Source organism: Cricetulus griseus, chromosome 2 (assembly GCF_003668045.3).
Source record: "Cricetulus griseus strain 17A/GY chromosome 2, alternate assembly CriGri-PICRH-1.0, whole genome shotgun sequence".
Taxonomy (NCBI): Eukaryota; Metazoa; Chordata; class Mammalia; order Rodentia; family Cricetidae; genus Cricetulus; species Cricetulus griseus.
The window spans coordinates 451,144,240-451,164,150 of NC_048595.1; the positions used below are offsets into that span (position 1 = coordinate 451,144,240).

Below are 19,911 nucleotides of genomic sequence, written 5' to 3' on the forward strand. Positions count from 1 at the left end.
CATGTACCTCTTTCACCACTGGTCCTAGAACAGATTGGATTTTCATATTACAACTATTCAACCACATATCACATGGCATCTCCACATGTTCATTCACACAGAGAGAGACAGAGACAGGGATGGGGAGATAACACCATACAGATAGTATAGTATACAATGATGACAGCAGTGATGATGATAATGATAACTAGGGAACTAAACAACTTTACAAGGTTGCCTTGCCTGATAGGCAGCTCAGCTTAGAAATAGTCTGCTTGCAGGCACGAGAACCTGTTTGACCTCCAGAACACATGGAAAGCTGCTGAGTGGTAGGGCAGACTCATCATTCCAGAGCTAGGTAGGCAAAGAAAAGCAAATCTCTGAGGCTCCTTCCAATGCCATGAGGGAACCTGTGTCAAAGGAAATAGATGGCATCTGTGAGGATGACACCTAAGATTTTCTTCCAGTCTTCACACACATGTTCAAAATGTGTACCGCCCCCTCACATGACCAACACATTTATACAAATATATACACAGGCATAAAAGTGTCTTCATTACCATTGTATGAATTATTCAATGAAGAAAAGAAGGTCATATTATAATGCAAAGTACAAAGAAGTAGCCATGGGTCTTCGTAGATTATATAGAAGAGGATGAAATAATGAATTTCAGAGGAGAGAAAATTTTTCATAGACTTTGCAGACAATTTATCTAGAAACTTTGTAGATAATGGATCCTCAGTTTAAACAATACAAAACCTAAAAGAAACCCAAAATAAATCTCTTCTTGAAATAACAAATGCCAGTCAATATTTTAAGTAAAAGTGACACCAGGAAGAAATATTTGCTGTTTTAGGATAAAAAGTTTTCCAAAGAAAATGTGACAAATTAGACATAAGAATGATGCTGTTTTATCACATTTTTCTTTTTCTTTTTCTTTCTTTTTTTTTTTTTGGCAAAGTCTTCTACAGATATTTATTGCCCACATACTCAGTTCCAGGAGTGTGCTAAATAATTATGGAGGAAGATGCATTGTCAGAGTTCTCTAGAAGAACAGAACTGATAGAAAATATATATGCTACAAATGGGATTTATTAAACTAACTCCATAGAATCCAAGTAGTCCAACTTTAGCCATCCCCAGAGGCTGAGAGGCTGAGAACCCAGTAGCTGGTCAATACACGTGGCTGGATACCTCAGCAGTTCTAATACTATGCTGAAGGCCTGAAGGGTTCTTGAGGAATTGCTGGTCTTCAGTCTATCCTGAAAGGCCAAAGAAACTGGGTTCAAATATCAGTAAAGGGTGGCAGCGACAGTAGGAAGAGCAACAATAACAGGACAGGCCTGCTCACTAGCAGGGAGCAAATGCAGGCAAGCAGGTGGCTCTCCTTTCTCGGAACTCCTCTAGCTGTGCTGATAGGAGAGGGTACTGCCTACTCTGGTGGAGAGCCACCTCCTCCCATTCACCCTCCTGGAAATGCTCTCCCAAAGCCAAGAAGGGGGACCTCAGATTTCAACAGAGCCAATCAATTGACAGTCCAGATTAACCATCGAAGTAAAAAGAGATCATTCTCCAGGATCCAGACTTGGTGGGGAACTGAGTCCTGTGAAGTATATGATAGAGTACTTGCTTTCAATGTCAACCCTTCATGACATTAGAGGATCCAGATAAGAGTCCACATGAGGTCATCAACTGCGCATTGGTGGATTGGAGAAGATGGGTCTCACTATGAAGCCCAGTCTGGACTCATATTTGCCATCTTTTTGCCTCAGTCTCTTGAATCATGGGATTAATTACAGGTGTGCACAGTACGCTCAGCAATTATTCATTTCATTATAGAATGTGATAGAATGTGCATATGCTGGAGAATGTGGGTATTTCCTGTGCATATTATGTATAATAATGAGGTACATTGATTACATTTTATTGAAGCTTTAAATGAAGATGGTTACTTCATGCCATCACATTTTTCTTAATAAAATAAAAAAGAGAGAGAGAGAGAAAACCAAAACAGAACATGCAAGCAACTCATTATCAGCCACAAGAGCTTAGGGAAGCAGTGTGTAGGATACTGTTCCTAGTCTCAAATCACTCGATTCTGCATGAGTTTCAACTATATGCCTTCTCTCAGGCCTTTCTAGGGCCCTTTGCATGGAACTACCCTGATTATTGATCTCAACACTACCCAAACTCTACCTCACAAGTATCTGCTGAGATCAAAACTGTTGTAAAACAGTTGCCACTATAAAATGTAGGCTAGGCCCTTTCTTCCTGGAGCTCACAGGTGAAAGAAATACCTATTCTGTAGCTTAGCCGCGGAACAAGTTTACAACCAGGTTGTACTCCTTTGATTTATCAGACATTGAATATTTCCCCAGTTGAAGGTAATTCAAATGTAGAAATCATAAAAAGGAATAACATCTTAAATATCTCATTTGATATAGCGTTGTCTCTCAAAATACTAGAATAATGACGAATAGAAAAGATGGTATCAAAAAGATTTTTGTCAATCACACCTACATATCTCCAGTACAAATTCAGTGTATTGAGTGAGCTAAATTTGATCCATTGCTTATTTTTGCGAAGGCAGTTTTATTGAAACCTAGCTGTGACCAATCCTCATCTGTTTTCTGTGTGTTATTTTGTTTTGTCTTAAGATTGCAAAATCAAGCAACTGACAGAAACTATGTGGCTGCCAGAACAATACTTATTAAAGGGCAAGGTTAAATTTTTAAATGTACTTGAAATATTTAAAATTGTTTACAGAAAATTTGTTCATCCTCTGTCTAAGTTGTGATGTCCCATAAACTAAGGATGTTATGAGCTTTTCAAGGATTGAACTCTAATCATGATTTTTATTCTTTACTCTAATGACACTCTGGATGTCTCATGACACTAGAAATGTGAAATATTTGATGCCACACTTTTCTACACCTGGTCACCTTATGCCATCTCACAAAAACTGGAGCTTCTGAGAATGTCAGCAAAACTGTAGAGTCAATCTCCTTACAGTGAAAGTAGTAGGAATTCATGTTTCCATTGGAGATAAATTCCTTTACACGCTCTGCACCTGCAACCCAGAAGCACAACATTTAAGTGATTATGGTCAATATACTTTGCATCTGCAGAAGGATATCCAGTTGCTGATACTACATACGTTTTACCACAACTTTAGATAAGTCTAAACTACAATGATTAATCCTACAATTAAAGGAGATGCAGAATGTCAGGCAGAGAACCATAACAAAGAAGGAAGAAGTTGGTGCTTACAAATAGTTCTAAGTTTTATAAGCAATAAGAAATATTTTGAATACTTATTAATAACCAACATCAATTAACCAAGTAGTAATATATCTCAATTTTAATGATAGGAAACTACTAAATAATTCATAAAATTTCAAAGAAATGCACATAAAATGTAAAGTCATTAACTTAGCTCAAACAAACCACATAAATAATGAGGAAACATGTAAAAAGTTGGATATGAAGGAACAAAATCAAAATCAATTGTCTGCATCTTAGAAGAGATACATGAAGCTTATATTATAAAAGAATTGTCAGCAAAAACACAAAAAGAAATATACTAAGCAAACTAATAAAAATAGAACAAAAACTGACCATGTAAGACAAAATAATATCATTAAAAACTAACACTCCATTTCAGTAATTTTCCAACAGTTGATAAAATTGGTAAAAAAAAATGAAAGCTAGCAGAGAGAAGAGAAGATATATAAACAACATAATTGGCAAAATGCTGACATATACAGAGGAATATTTTAATTAGTGTGGGATTCTAAATATAAGTAGTAGGAATATTTTATATGTTTGCAGGTATATATTCCAAGAAAAAATAGAAGAGTGAGGCATCATATATTTGGAAGAAAAATGAAAAAGACAACTTTAAGACCAGGAAATAATGAAATAGGCAGGGAATTCATCATAGAGGCAAATAAAAGCAAACACAGATTACTGTGAACACTAATTAAATCAATATGCCTCTGGCAAGGCAGATACTTTTAAGAGAAAATGAAAAGTCAGGGCTTTCTGGTTTAGAAGTGAAGAAGATATTACCATAGATTAGATATTTGGAAACCTAAGAAGTACACACCACTTTGCGCCATAAAATTTCAACTAGATAAAATGCAGCATTGCTGATACACCCACAATCACACTGTTTCCCATAATGAATAAGAAGTTCACTTAATAGCAATTCTTTTCAAGAAGCTTTGCACACCTATAAAAATCATCTACACAAATGCACTGAACAGGACTTAGAGCAGACAGATTGGGAAATTGACACTCCAGTCAGAAAAATTCTCAAGCATGAGTGGATGTAGTCATTTACTAAAATTAGAGTGGGACAATTTGGAACAAAATCATTTAAATTTGGTTGAATTAGACATGTCATAAACTAGAAAATGTCATATTTTTTTAATCAGCCAAAAATTGTAACTAACTCTGATAGTCACAAAGTGACAAAAGACACCGAGGTAAAAATTATAAACAGACAATGATGAGATCATGAAAAACTCCTCACACAAAGAGTACAGATCTGTCAGAAACCCTCTACAAATTAGGGAAAAAATGGGGAGAGAGAAAAACTAGATTCTCTTGTTGGAGTGTAGTGATTGACAAAAATTGAAAGCATTTTCCAGGATAAGCATTTTAGACATTTTGAAAATTTTATTGCCAGTATATATAAAAAGTGTTTTTTTAATTTTAATTTTTGTGTGTTTTATTAAAAAAAAAACTAATTTGAAACTGGCTAATACTATATATTATAAAGTTATAGGTAAATATGCCTTATGAAGATAGGAAAATTATTAAGGTATGTATTAAAAATGATCTAATAGAGGCTCAAGAGAGCAGACTGAGTGTATAAGAGCAAGATCATGCTAGGGATACCCACAAAAAGAGCCGACCACAGCTAATGGGAGCTCAACGACTCTGGACTGACAGCTGGGGAACCTGTATAGGACTGAACTAGACCCTCAGAATGTGAGTAACAGTTGTTTGGCTTGAGCAGTTCATGGGGACACTGGCATTAGGACCTGTTACGATAAATCTTTCCCCCCAAAGCCACCTGAGCCCCACCTCTATGTGTGAGCTTTATGCCAGCCACTGCCTGAGTTAGGCCCAAATGAATACATAGAAACTTGTATTAGGTACAATGCTGCTTGGCCAATGTCTAGGATTCTCATCTGTTTGCTCAGTCTTAACTATCATAAACCTATATATAATCTATAAGACTTATCTTATCCGACGCCTTATTGGCATCCCTCCTTGCCAGTGTATCACATTGTGCCACTGCAGCAGGAGCCAAGGGGAAAAGGCAGCCTTCCTGTTTCTCCTTCACTTAAATATGAGTCTCCTTGTTTGTCACTTCCTGCCTGGATCACCACTTCTCTACTACATTTCCCAGAATCCTCTTTGACTCCTAGTTCCGTCTAACTTGCTGTCTCACTGGACAAACAGTATTTTATTTAACAATCAATAAGATAAACAGACACAGAAGTACTTCCCCCATCAAGGACCAGTGTTTATTCCTAGTGCATGAACTGGCTTTTGGAGCCCATTCCCTATGGAGGGATATCTTGCTCAGCCTAGATACAGGGCAGGTCCTGACTCAAGGGATGTGACAGACTTTGTTAATTTCCCATGGGAGGCCTCACTCCCTCTGAGGAGTAGGATGGGTGGTGGGATGGGAGAAAGTGAGGAAGTAGGAGGGTGGGAGGGAGAGGGGACTCGGATTGGTATGAAAATTTAAAAGCAGATTGTTTTTTTTTAAAAAAATATATATATTAAAAAAACAGCAGTTACTTGATGGGGGAAGTACTTCTGTGTATGTTTATCTTCTTGATTGTTGAATAAAGTTCTGTTTGGCCAATGAAACTGCAAGTTAGACAGGACTAGGAGTCAAAGAGGATTCTGGGAAATGTAGTAAAGAAGTGGTGATCCAGGAAGGAAGTGACATAGCAAGGAGACTCATATTTAAACAAGGAGAAACAGGAAGTTTCCCCTTCCTCTTCCAGCAGCACCATGTGAGCCACTGACAAGAGAGGGTGCCAGCAAAAGGCATCCTCTATAAGATAAGTTTTATAAAATATATAGATTTATGATAATTAAGACTGAGATAACAGATGAGAATCCTGGTCATTAGCCAAGCAGCATTTGAACCTAATACAAGTTTCTGTGTATTCATTTGGGCCTAACTCAGGCAGACAGCTGGCATAAAATGCACATGTGGTAGTGGGGCTCGGCAGCTTTTTCAGAAAGATTTATCATAACAGTTACTACTCTTACAGACAGAAGACCTGGGCTCAGTCACCAGAATCATTATAAAAGCGAAATTGTATTCAAGACTCCAGCTCCAGATTTAATGCCCTCTTTTGGCATCTCTGGATTCCTGACATGCAGATAGTGCACTTAGATACAGGCAGGCAAAACACTTGTACACATAAAATAACTGAACTTATAAAACACAGCAACCAGAAAAGAACCAAATGATGAGAAGTTATAGACATCACTTTCAAGTCACCTGTGGATCAAGAAAGTCATGTTACAGGAAAATTTAATATTCTGAAACACACAAAAAAAATCTTACTTTGTGGGAATACATTGTACTGAAATGTTCCTTTTATGACAAAAAACAAAGGAATGCACTATTGTTCTTGTTTCACAGAATCATAAGCATAGGATCAAATTGTTTTACATGATGAAAATTAGAATCAGGATTAGGACAGGAATCTATATGGCATCACTTTATAAACTACACATCATATAAATAAAACTGGCACTAAGCAAAGTTTTTAAATGGCTGTAGCAAACAGAAAATGTGATTGGAACTATTATGTGTTAAAAGATGTCCCTCAATAAGCATTGAAAAACCAAAACAAACAAAAAAAAATAGGGAAATTCTCTGATCAAAGCCTCTACCTTCAGAACCTAGAAAAAGCAACACAATACAAAGCCAACACAATGACAAACACAGAAACAGAAACAATAGCAGAAGTTAAACTTGAATACAGAAGTTGACAAGTAAATCGAAAATAACAATATTCACTAATATCAGGAAGAAAGCAAAATTACTGTAGGTATTGAAGACATCTACAGAATGAAGAAGGAAAGCAAATACCTCTATAGATAAGGACGGCATAGATAAGATGGAGAAGTTTCTTAGTTAAGTCCCGATAATGACACACTTTCAATAAGACATTTTTCAATTATCACTATTACTGTAGAGAGAACTACATTCATAAATTTCAAACACTTTAAAAATCTCTGGTATTAAAAATGTTCATTGGATTATTCCATCAAATGTTTAAAAGATAATTTATAAAGTTATCCACAATTTTTCATGAAAATAAAGATAAACTTCCCAACTAATTTTACAATGTTAATGTTACTCCAGTCTCAGAACTAGACAAAAACTGTACCACAAAGAAGACAACTATAGGCTGATTGTCTCATAATATTAATTTAGTAATCTTTTAAAAAATATTAGCAAGCAAAATTAACTATGTGTGGGGTTTATAGCAGTGATGTGTGCGTGGATCATAGTTCCAAAGCAGTCAGTGCAGTTCAGCAAATAAAGAAAGGAGTAAGAAAAATAGTAAGGATCAAGAAAAAAAATCACTGAAGATCAATAATAAGATTCTAAAACAAAGGTGGTAAGAATTGAAAAGTTTTTTATCCCTAGTGTATGAATGGACTTTGGGAAACCATTGCACATATAGGCATACTCCCTCAGCCTAGACACACGGGGGGTGGGGAGCGTAGTGCTAGGCCCTGCCCCAAATGATGTGACAGAGGTTGATGCTCCCCCGAGGAAGGAGTCGGTGTTCGCGGGCAGGGTAGGATGAGAGGGAGAAGGAACTGGGATTGATTTGTAAAATAAGATTACTTCTAATTTAAAGACAATATATAGGCCGGACGTTGGTGGCACATGCCTTTAATCCCAGCACTCGGGAGGCAGAGGCAGACGGATCTCTATGAGTTCAAGACCAGCCTGGTCTACAAGAGCGAGTTCCAGGACAGCCTCCAAAGCCACAGAGAAACCCTGTCCTGAAAATCCAAAATAAATGAATAAATAAATAAATAAATAAATAAATAAATAAAGAGTAAATAAATAAATACAAAATATAGAGAAAAATAATTAGAATAAGCAAAAAAATAAGAAATTGAATATAACTTTAAAACACTGTAATCTAAAGTTGCAGTGGATGTTGGGTAGTTGGTTTCCTCTCTGTTATCTTAGAAGCAAGGAATTTATGTCTCACCAGACTCATTCAGCATAGTGCTGAAAGTGCTTGCAGGCAATTACAAAACCAAAGAAGACAAAGAAAACAAAACAGAACAATAGGTATGCAAGGTAAGAGTAAAGAAACTCAATCATCTGTAACAGAAGATCTGACTTTCTAAACAATAAAATTCTCAGGAATTTTATTGAAAACACATGACTTATAACCTAGTTAGTGATTTCAGTATAATGACAGTCTATAAGGCACACACTCAAAGTTAATTGTATTATTGTATTTCTGAGTATTAGAAGTGTTTATACAGATACCACTACAAAAAATATATAATACCATTTACAATCACTCAGAATACAAAATGGACAAAAGATAAGGACAGTTATTTCTATGAATAAGTTATATCAATCAGAGATATGTGAAAAGGAATTTAATTTAGCATTCCCATTGTTTTGTTAAACGATTACCATTGTGAAAAGTGCCAGTTCAAAACATACATCAATCATACTAAATGCCATTTTAAATCAGAGACATCAAATGCTGGCAAGAATGTGTGCTACAGTTAATTATGCAACCCTGACAGACAGCAATGCAAAGGGATACAGTTACGTGGGAAACAATTTGATATCCTTTTCCAAACTGAATATAGAGCTAATGTACTTCACAGCAATGAACTCCTGGTCTTTATCCCAGAGAACTGGGAAGTCAGATGATGATGATGATGATTTGAAACTCATGACTGATTTTTGACTGTCACTTTATTTGTGACAGGGAAGGTTGGAAACAACTAAAACATATTTAACCTGTGCATTTCTAAGCAACCTGAAGAGCACCTACATAAGAGAATACTGTTCATTTTGAAGGAAAATAGAGATATACACTGGATATCAGTAACCTGGTTGACATGGCAGGATTTTATTACTGAGAAAGTCAATTGGAAGCACCATACAAAACGAATCCATTCATATAAATTTTTGATTCGACATTGTTATAGATATGGAAAATTGATTAGGAATTGCTAGGGGGAAGGCAGGTGTAGCTATAAAAGAGCAATATGAAAAAATTGTGATGATCAAAATGTTTTCAGCCCAGTCTCTACCAATATCACTATCATGGCTGTAACAAAATACTGCAACTTTTCAGCCCTTCAGCATCTGACAAAATGGTCCAAAGGTTCTATGATATCTTCTGTGATATGTTAAATTTGTATGAACTTTTTAATTTGTTGTTTGCAAGTGGGGTGGGTTGTGCTTGGAGTTGGTGGCAGATGCCTTCTCCCAGTGTTCAGTGAGCCACCACTCCCTCTCTGACTCTTCCTTATAATTGCACGTTAATATATAATCCTCTCAAAATGTAATCGTTTTATATAGCATGTAGGATAATGTCATAGCTGAGATTATATAATTGTTGATAAGTAAGTGTTCTCTTTGGCTTCCATGGACTTTTTTTCTTTAAAATTTTTATAGCAGTTTATTGTGATGGTTAGATTATTTTTCCCAAGGCAGACTATACCCTGAAAATGCCATGGTGTTTATTGCCCCTTGTAACAGTTTCTATTGGTGATAATAAAATCACGTTTATTAAAAAATAAGAATCAATGCAATCTGCACCTTACCAGCAATGGGATTCCAAGTGTGTTATCGAGCCAGGCTTGTTAATATGGATCTGGGGATTCCTGGGTCATCATGACTGTAAGGCAAGAGTTTTCCCAATTGGGTTATATTATGAGTGAAAGTTCTGAGAATTAAAAATATGACTAAGGAGTACATTCAAAATTGTACCATAGGTTGTAGAAATTTTCATTTGGTCTCTGAAATAAGTACAGAATATTTAGATATTTAGATAGACTTCATGCCAATGGTACTAAATGATTAAATGGAAATATATTCTGTAATAATAACTGGAAACCTATGGACCCATAGACCAAGGACCTATGCCCTAAGTTGGATCCTCTCCTGCCAAAGAAATTATTAAGCTATTTTCACTGTACTATATGGATACAAAGGAGAACTAATTAACAAGAAACAGCTTGCCGATGAAGAATGATGCTAACATTTAGATCCTCTCCACCGATACCCCAAACTCAAGTATCATGAGGTCATTTGTTATCTTAGGCAGTTTTTTTGAAGTTCAGTCATGAAAACTTTCCTAAGTACTCTGTTGCATACTTTCTCATAAGTGGAAAAAAAACTACAGTGGAGTTAGCTCTGTTACAGTGTGTTGATTCATATAGTGCTAACTTTAACAGTACTTTTTCAGACACCCACTTCTCTAAGTGTTTTGTGATCAGTCTTACATGATGTAGAAGTGGCTATTGCCGTAGATTTTTGCATAGAATTTACATCATCTCAACATCACAGCTTATGCTGTTATTAATTTTTTATTGAAAGGATTGCAACGGAGTTCTTTCACAGGAACAAGATTCCATTTCTAAAATAATCTGTTTGCATTATGTATGTGTAATCTGAGTAGATAGTTACAGACTTTATATTAAAAGCATGGAGGCACAAGAAAAGTAACATGAACGATAGGATGCTTGGAAGGTTAGGATAGATTTCTTGAGATTATTCCAGAATTTTATCAAGACAGTGTATGTACTTGGAAGAAATGTAACTAGCTTATTATTTTTTCCTTTCTAAGTGCAAAGTACAAAAGAATGTCTTCTGAAAGAGGTATAGTCACAAATTCACTTCTCCACTAAGGTAAAAGCCAAGGTACTAAGATTAAAGATACACCCTAACCTCAAGCAGTGATGGATGATTCCAAAACTTCGAGCCTGGATTTCACCCAACAAGAGGATGTGGATTCTGGGAAGACAGGATCCAGAAACCTTTATTATAGTTACTTGAGCTGGTTCTGTGACCTGAGAAAATAATGCCACATCTAATTAAGCAATGCTTAAAGTCAAAGAAATGTTCTTCCCCATTGAAGAACACACCAACTGGTTACCAGATCAAATGGTCATCCCTGAACACATACATACAAGTGGCATAATACAGGCTGAACAGGTGATATTTAAGAATATGTCTTATTCTACATATATGAATGCAATGAAAATTAATGGGAAAAAACAGTCATGAATTTAAAAAAGCAGGAAGTAGGGGAGGCCTGTATGGAACATTTTGATGAAAAGAAAAGGAAGCAAGAAATGTCACTATATTATAATCTTAAAAATAAAAAAGAAATTTCCCTATCATTTGTTTTCCTGGGGTCACTGATATGAACAAAATAAAACGTCTGATGAAAGCACCACAGGGCCCATAGAATGAATCAACTGCTTTTTTTTTTATTAAAATGTGTCCTTCTCTGGCAGAAGAACAGTGATGATTCCGTAAATACATTCTGAGGCTGAAGGGAAATATGATCTTTCCTTGTTTTCTCATGGGTTCACTCTCTAGCATCCCTGCCAGGTGTGCCAGTGCAAATGCTCTGCTAACCCATCAGCCAAAATGATTCTGCATGTGCATTTTCATTGTCCATTTCATAATCTGCAACTCAAGAACACTCGTTAAAGATCAAGATTAAGGCATGAGGTCCACATACTTTGTATTTGTCCATTTTGTATCATCTCTTTATTCTAGAGGTAATCATGAATAAGCCCAGTAGAACAAACTCTAGATGCATAGATGTATGTGCAGAAGTCTTCTTCATATATCAAATGCCACCCTCTGCATATAATTTCTAACTTTCAATTGCTGCTTGACATTTATACTTGGATCCTTAATATATAAATGTAATATACATATCACAATCAGTGACTTCAACACAGAAGCTCAGTTCCTCACCCTAACCTAGTCCCTTTTTTACTCTTCACTCTTGGAAAGAATGTTTCAGGCCAAACTGCTAAGAGTCATACTTCACTCTTTATCACATGTCTTGTACCTCAAGCCATTTTAATTTTTTTAACAATGGTCATTACTAATGGACAAAATATTTTATATGTTTTTCTTCATTGAAACAAATGTTCCAAAGGGAAGAAGTTGATCCATTCCAGAAATGATATGTCCCATTCCTCAAGACAGATGCAATTCATAAATATTCAGGGAACATTTTCTGTAAATAATTATGAACAACAATACAAACAGAACCTTACCTTAAATGCCCTCCCCTAATAATGAGATTGGTGACTAATTTATATGCCATCCCATAGCCTTCATCCAGCAGTTGATGGAAGTAGAAGCAGACACCCACAGCTAAACACTGAACTGAACTGGAATCCAGTTGCAGAGAGGGAGGAGTGATGATCAAAGGGATCAAGACCAGACTGGTGAAACCCACAGAAACAGCTGACCTGAACAAGGGGGAGTTCTTGGTTCCCAGACTGGTAGCTGGGAAACCAGCATGGAACTGATCCAGACCCCATGAATATGGTGTCAGTGAGGAGAACTCAGAAATCTATGGCCCCTCTTGTAGTAGATCAGTACTTATCTCTAGCATAGAAATGGACTTTAGGAGTCCATTCCACATAGATGGATACTTCCTAAGACTAGACACATGGGAGAGGGCCTAGGCCCTATCCCAAATGATATGACAGTCTCTGAAGACCCCCTATGGAAGGCCTCACCCTTCCTGGGGAGTAGAAAGGGTATAGGATAGGTAGGGTGTTAGTGGTGGGCAGGGGAGGAGGGAGAGGGAACTGGAACTGACATGTAAAATAATCTTGCTTCTAATTTAAATAAAAAGGAGAAGAAAAAAGAGACAGAAAAAGGGTATTCAGAGCAAAACTTTGAAGAATTATTGTTAGGAAAAAAGCTGAGACACTCAAATCACTAGAAACTGACATTTATCTAAGAAATAATACACTTATACTCTCAAGTTCACTGCATCACTATGTACAAAGACCAGAAAGATCAATCTAAGTGCTTATTAACTGATAAATGATTATGGATTGTATATGTATCATATACTATAATATATAATGTATATATAAAATTCATCTATAAAAACATGAATGGACTGGAAATCATTGTGTTATGACAAACAGCTAAGGTCTAAAAAGAGTAAACTGTTTTATTATCCATATGTATGATCAGTAACAGTTTAATTTTCAGAAATTTAAAGTAATTGAATTGTCGTCAGATTCTGGGAAGAAATGTTGGTCATTGTATCAAAAATTTAGAGTGAGGTAGAAGTGGTGAGTGGTTGTAGATACCAATAACGTACCAGATGGTTCAAAGAGCTCGAAGGACATTTTAAATTCTTTTGCTGTAAAGAAATGATAAGTATTTGAAGATAGAGATACATTTTTGCCCATTTTAAAGCATGTTAATAGGAATGCACACCGCACATTGTTACATGGCACTGCACTTTTTGTGTATTTAGGTATCACATTAAAATGAATCTATTTCATTTTCAAAAATTTACCTTTGTAGAACACAGCTGTCAAACAAAACTTAAAGCATCCATTATTATTATTACATGATATTTGGTATAATTTATTGATTGATTATGTAATTGTCTCTTTAACATAGTGTCTGCTAACTGATGAGAATCAAAGCAGGGCAATTGCAGAGAAAAGCAGCAAAGCATAATAGCACAGGACAGACCACATTTGGATATCACACTTAACATTACCCCCCAAAGTTATATTGTCAATGTTTGTGCTTCTGTATTTTTTGTTGTTTGTCCCTTAAAGGATATGGCTGATAATATTTGGTTCTCTTTGAGACCTCTAGATAAGTAACCATACTTACGTACTGTTTACTTGTTGGTCTGAAATTCCAAGATGCATGAAAATGAATGAATGTTTTCCCCAGGATAATTTTCGGGCTCTGTCTTGCTGTGGATGTTCCTTTTGGATATACAGTTAGTTAAGCATGCTCTCCTCTGTGTTTACGATCGTTCTGGATAGATTTGGTGAAAGCAGCTGGGGTTTCCCACGAGTGTGCAAATGAACACATGACGCTTTACATCCTCAGAAAAAAAAAAGGATGATATGTGATGGGCATTCAGTAATGAATGACTAGGAGTCATGACCCTACAACACCAAAAAAGGAGAGGGTTTTTTTTTTTTTACATAAGTGTTCTGTGTATATTTTGTTCTAAAACAACTTTAACAGCCAGTTCCCAAGAGACAACAATGCATTTCCAGCAGTGATTGTGTTTCCTGAACTTCACCAACCAGTTGAACAGCCTGCTTAGCTCAGTAAAGTCTAAACCTGCCAAGCTAAGTCAGGTTTGTACATTCTTTGGAATGGTTTCCACACATCCATTAAGGTTGTTTTTCCTCCATGCAAGAACTGCTGCACAAGTTTCTCCAGTGCTTTTATTTCAGATATGCTTAAGTTGTACTGTAAAACAAAATAAGGCAATGGATAAATGATGACAAAGAATCATTTGGAGTAACAGAACTGCAGGAAAAGTGCTTTTATTTTTTTTGTCACGAATCAAACTGAAAGCATCCTATAGAAAACCAATGCTTTTGATGTGAAATTTTGCTTTTCAAGCAACACTGTTGCAATTATTCAGAAACAAGTTTTTCAGAGAAGGGGTTTACTTCCATGGCATCAGGAGGTAAAAATCTGTTTAATCCATGTATTATTATCACATTTGCTTTCTATGTTTCATCTTTACACATAAAAATAACTAAAGCCAAATATTTACATTTGGAATTTTCCCATTATTGTTGTATTTTCTAGTAAAGGAAAACTAAGTAAGTGCACTTCCCTTGTTTAGAGTAAATTTATTACAATCCATCAAATGCTCCTATAATCTAATCCTATTTGAAACCAATATTCATTTTTCTTTTGTTGATTTAGAATTCTGAAATAATTTAGAAAATCTTCAATCTAATACTGCTATATTGGAATGTGCGAGGCATTTATATATGGTGTCTATATTCATATCCAAAGACATTTAGCATTGCTTATAAAGGAATTACTTGAATATTAATTAGAAAGGAACAATTTCCTGTGTGTTTTAAAGAAAACATCAAGGATTCATAGATCATTGTTAAAGTTCACAGGGCAAAGGGGAAAAGACTATAAAATACTTTCTGAATCCAAGAAAGAAATGCTAATTATACCATTTTAGAGATGAAACATGTACATTGTCTTAAATGTAACTTGCAGACTGGTAAGAAAAGTGATCTGAATGATTTGTGGTTCATATTTTTATATATTTAGGGAAATTTATCTTTCATGTTACAACACATTTTCTTATTAAATATTAATGCAAAAGTGTCTGAATGTTAATCATTTATTACATTCACAATAGTTTATCTATTTCTTCTTCTTTAATTATTTAAAGCAAAATCCTTCCTCAAAGATTTTCTTTGAAGGACTTTCAGCCTAAAAACATAACAGGCGGTCAATATTTGAAAGTACACACTCCCACTGCTTCTTAAGGGAGAGCAGAGCAGTGTTCCAACAGGCATTCAGAAATGAGTGACCTTGCTGACAACAAGCAAGACTACCTTCAGCCCTTCCAGGATCTTGCAAAATAAATGGAAAAGTGAGTGTTAAATTCACTATCTCTCTTACAAAAAGTTTACTCACAAAATTCTGACAAATGCTATAATTTGGGTATATATATGCCTCTCTCTGTGATTTTGCACATAAAGAAACCATGCAATTGATATTGATGTTAATGCAGTCGGTAAAACAATGGTTTGTACTATAAATCTTGGTTTCACTGAAGTCTGGCTCTGCCCACAAACAAAGGAACTGTGTGTGGAGAGAAGCTGAAGAGATTTAAAGCACCTAGAAGCATCCTTTGTCTCAGCAAAGGTATGGGTGTGAAAGTTCCTGAAGATACTTTCCTAGGAAGATCATTAGTTTTGCTAATCAATAAGAAACAGAAGAAATTCAGAGACAGATTGTAGGGAATAATACACAGAAAAGAAAACAATAATAATTTTTTTTGCTTAGAAAATACAACAGTATAAAAAATGCCTTTCTCACAAGACCCGTCATTCAGAGGAGATAAATGGTGAAATATGGATTCATTGTTGGGAAAAACAGTGGCAAGCAGCTGAGCAACTCTACATCTTTAGAAGAATCCACCTTGAGGTCTTCCTCATGTCACTGTCTCCTCTTCCCTCCTCACAGGTACATTTGGACCTTGCAGTAAACCAAAGCAGCCATGGCTCTTGTTATCTAGGTTCTATCACAGTATAATTTTCTAATGGTGGTACCTAGGAAAACCTTTCAAATGTAGCTGATTCATCTGAAAATGTAGCCATTCATTTACTTAATTAGGAATGCTACATAGTACTTGCAAACACATGCTCCTTTTTCTTACATATATTTTCTTTCCTGTTAAGTTTCCTGCAAGAGGAATGAGTAACACTGATGTAATTAACACTTAATTTATCATAAGTGAAATGTGTCATTATTTTACTCTATGTCTATCATGAAATTAGGTGCCCTCTAGGGGCAAACATATAATTCAGGGATCTTAGGACATCATTGCATTTGTCCTGATTCAGGCCCTTATACAGAACCATAAAATCCATCTGTAATAGGTAAAATAACATAAAGGCATATGCTAATTCAGTGTCCTCTGGACAAGACACATGAAAAGAGATGCATCAGATTACGGGTGTTTTAGGTGGTAATAAAACATGTTTTTGATATTAATTGACAATGTGTGTTCTGCAGCTGACTTTGGACATGTGACCAAGCAATATCATAATCAGAAGGAGGAGGAAGATTGTGGTCTTACTATGAGGACTTGTAAAAAAAATCTCATTGTTACTATGTATTAGCTTTGTGATAACTGTAATTGAGAATAATTGCATTAGAATAATAACTAGTACTTTATCATTATAGTCTTCTTACTCAGGTTTGTAAGTTATGATGATATCTCAATTTTCTGCTTAGATATTTCTAGACATTTAGTAATGAATGTTGTTCATTACATGAACCCTAAGAACTGTTTATTGCTTGGAAGCCTTCGATTGTTGCAGGATAAATTAAAAATGAATGAATGAATGAATGAATGAGCAAAGGATGAAACATTTCAGAACTGAGTTATCTTCTTTATGGAAACAACAAATTCTATCAGTTGGGTTTTCTACTCTGGTTAGATAACTATTGTCACTAGCTAGAATCTCAAATTTGTCAGTACTATCCAAAGTATATAAATAAGTGTTGTATAGTCAAGGAAACAGTAAAAAGGCCTAATGAAACATAGGAATAGGATTGTTGAATATGGAGACCCCAACATGCATCCCAATTGACATCACACACATCACATCAATGCATAAAGTGTTTGCTCTTCACCTGCCTTCAGAAATAGGAGTTTATTGAATTGCATTACGAGCAAATTTTTAGTTTCAAAATTACATGTATATATATGAATTACATACATACATATATATATATAAATATATATATATATATATATTTATATATATATATAGGAAAACAGTAAAAATATTGTGTTTCACACACATGTAGGTTAACAATAAGCAGGATTTTGAGAAAGAATGTAAATGCTCCTTCTGTACAAATATTTAGAATAATTTTAATTTTTTAACTATTTCATTAGAGGAATGACATCTCATCTAAAATGATGGACAATCTGCATTATTTATTAAGTGGGACTTCAATGACAATCTTTGCCCTTATTTCTTCTTCTCCTTTCAAACTCCTGCACTGCCAGTATTTTCAGAACTAATTTGCTATTTAGACTACATGAAATATGATGGCTAATTTGGCTGTGAAAAGTCTCCGAGAATGGCACCTGGTTATTTAATAATATTTGATGTTGGTTTAAGGAATTTTCAAATTATAAGAATAAACCAAATAAAGGATAAATTTGTTTTCATTATATTGGGTCAAGCATTATTGTTCTAAATTTTTCAAAATGATTCCAGGGCCAGCATTAAAGCTTCTGATGACAGGTTGATGTAGAATAGAAGAGATTATATTACCTTACACATGGCCATCTGGGAGAGAACTTGGGTGGAAACTATACTTATCCAAAGAAGCGTCAAGAATTTCCCTCAAAGGAAAATACTTAAAAACTACCCAATTTCCTTCTTTTTATTCTCATTTTTATTTTACTATTCTTATCAGAGAAATAAAACTTCAATGGTTGGTGTCCTCTGTACATCACCATTTACTACAGAGACCTAAAAGACAGAAGATGATTGACTCAGGTGAAAGCAGATTGTTCTTGGGGATAGATTGACAAATCCCTGCTCAAATACACGTTCCTAGGAAGCCAGGCCTATTTGCTCATCACAGTGCCAAAAATGTATGCCGTGTCTAGGATTAAGGGCATAAACCCCATACTGCCTTGACCTTATTGGTTTCATGAGATCCAACAAATGGATTTGGGTTGTAGACACACTCATGGAAATATCTTATGAACATTCAAAAGAGAATAATGTGTTCAGCATTTATTGAATGCAAAGCAAATCAAAACAAAACGAAAAACAAATCAGTGTAAAACAAAAGGAAAGGAATGATCACACCCATAAACAGTATAAAGTTCATTCTTATTCATTAATGGTTCAGATAAAGGTCAAAATTTCTTCAAAATTTGACTTCATTTTGTTATTTTTAGTTCAGTTATATTGTAAAGAACACTATAGCACATTAAAGCAAGCAAACAAGTAAGCAAATAACTGTCTTAAACCCTTGTTATCTCAGGGTTACCTACAAGGAGGAAGAACCCAGCAGAATAAACAGCTACTTCCTCAAATATGAGGTGAGTGTTTTCTCATTTGGAATTATCTATACAATGGCACAGTGTTCCCTTGCTGTATTATAAATATTTAAAGGTGAAACGTGAAAGGTACAACTGAACCAAAGTTGCTGCAATAAATGACAGGTCCCTTTTCTTTGTGTCTAACTTCTCTTAATGTTAGGCGAATAAAATTACATTATACAAGTATGCACTAAAAGAACTATATATTTGATATGTCACACACTTAAATTACCTGTCTCAATAAGCAGGGGGACATGCTACTAATAGTTTCTCTCACTAGTTTTGTCCCATATCTAACATAAATGTGCTATATGTAAGCATTGTCCTGGATTCCTTACATTATAATTAGCTTATAATATCTGTTTTAAACACACGATTCTAAACCTGAATGTGAGATAATTGTGAATAAGTTTTCATAATATAGTTTTAATTTCTGCAATTCATGTCTGTTTTTGCTTGAGAAACTCATACATGCATTTAATGTGTTTTGTCCAAATCTCCCTCTGTTTTCTCTACTTCAATTCCTCTTCTACAATCACCACTACTTTTCCTTCCAAAATTCACACTCGTTTTGCTGAACTGATTCCAGTGAGCGCCGCCTGTGTTTGTAGACTACCAAATGAAACATGGCTAGTCTCTCAGGGTGCATGTCTCTGAAACAGACTAAATATTCCTCACCCAGAAGCCTTCAGTTTTCCATAGCTCCAAAGATACTGTGTTTGTTTTACTGCTAATAATTCCAGGCATGAGTTCTGGGTTGTGGAACTGGCTTTCAATACCATCAGAAGGTAGATGGTCACTCTGATAACATTGGTGATACTATTGCACCAGTGGCTATACCTTGGCGGGCAAGTTATTGTAGTGTCTCACAGAGTTCACAGTGGCGCAAAACTGTTGATTTACTTTTCTTGCCTAGAGTAGTGTGCACAGAAACTTCCCTATGAAAGCTTACCCGTAGGGAGATAGCATCCAGTTTCACTCAGTATGACAGTCCATTTCCTGTTGCCTGCAAGATGTAGG

The 19,911-nt window shown here is 35.4% G+C and overlaps 2 long non-coding RNA genes across 2 annotated transcripts in view; both read right to left on the reverse strand.

Moving 5' to 3' along the window:
• Nucleotides 1-224: 224 nt before the first annotated feature.
• Nucleotides 225-11,581, reverse strand: LOC113833610. Its single transcript, XR_003481654.2, has 4 exons — nt 10,974-11,581; nt 9,848-9,921; nt 2,923-3,050; nt 225-389 (listed from the first exon to the last, which is right to left on the reverse strand). It is a non-coding gene; the product is annotated as an uncharacterized LOC113833610 (long non-coding RNA).
• A 2,242-nt stretch (nt 11,582-13,823) lies between these two features.
• The window catches only part of LOC103159719, a 296,693-nt gene continuing 290,605 nt past the window's right edge, over nt 13,824-19,911 (reverse strand). Inside the window, exon 5 of the long non-coding RNA XR_004768764.1 lies at nt 13,824-14,522. This is a non-coding gene — a long non-coding RNA (uncharacterized LOC103159719). The remainder of the gene's footprint in view (nt 14,523-19,911) is intronic.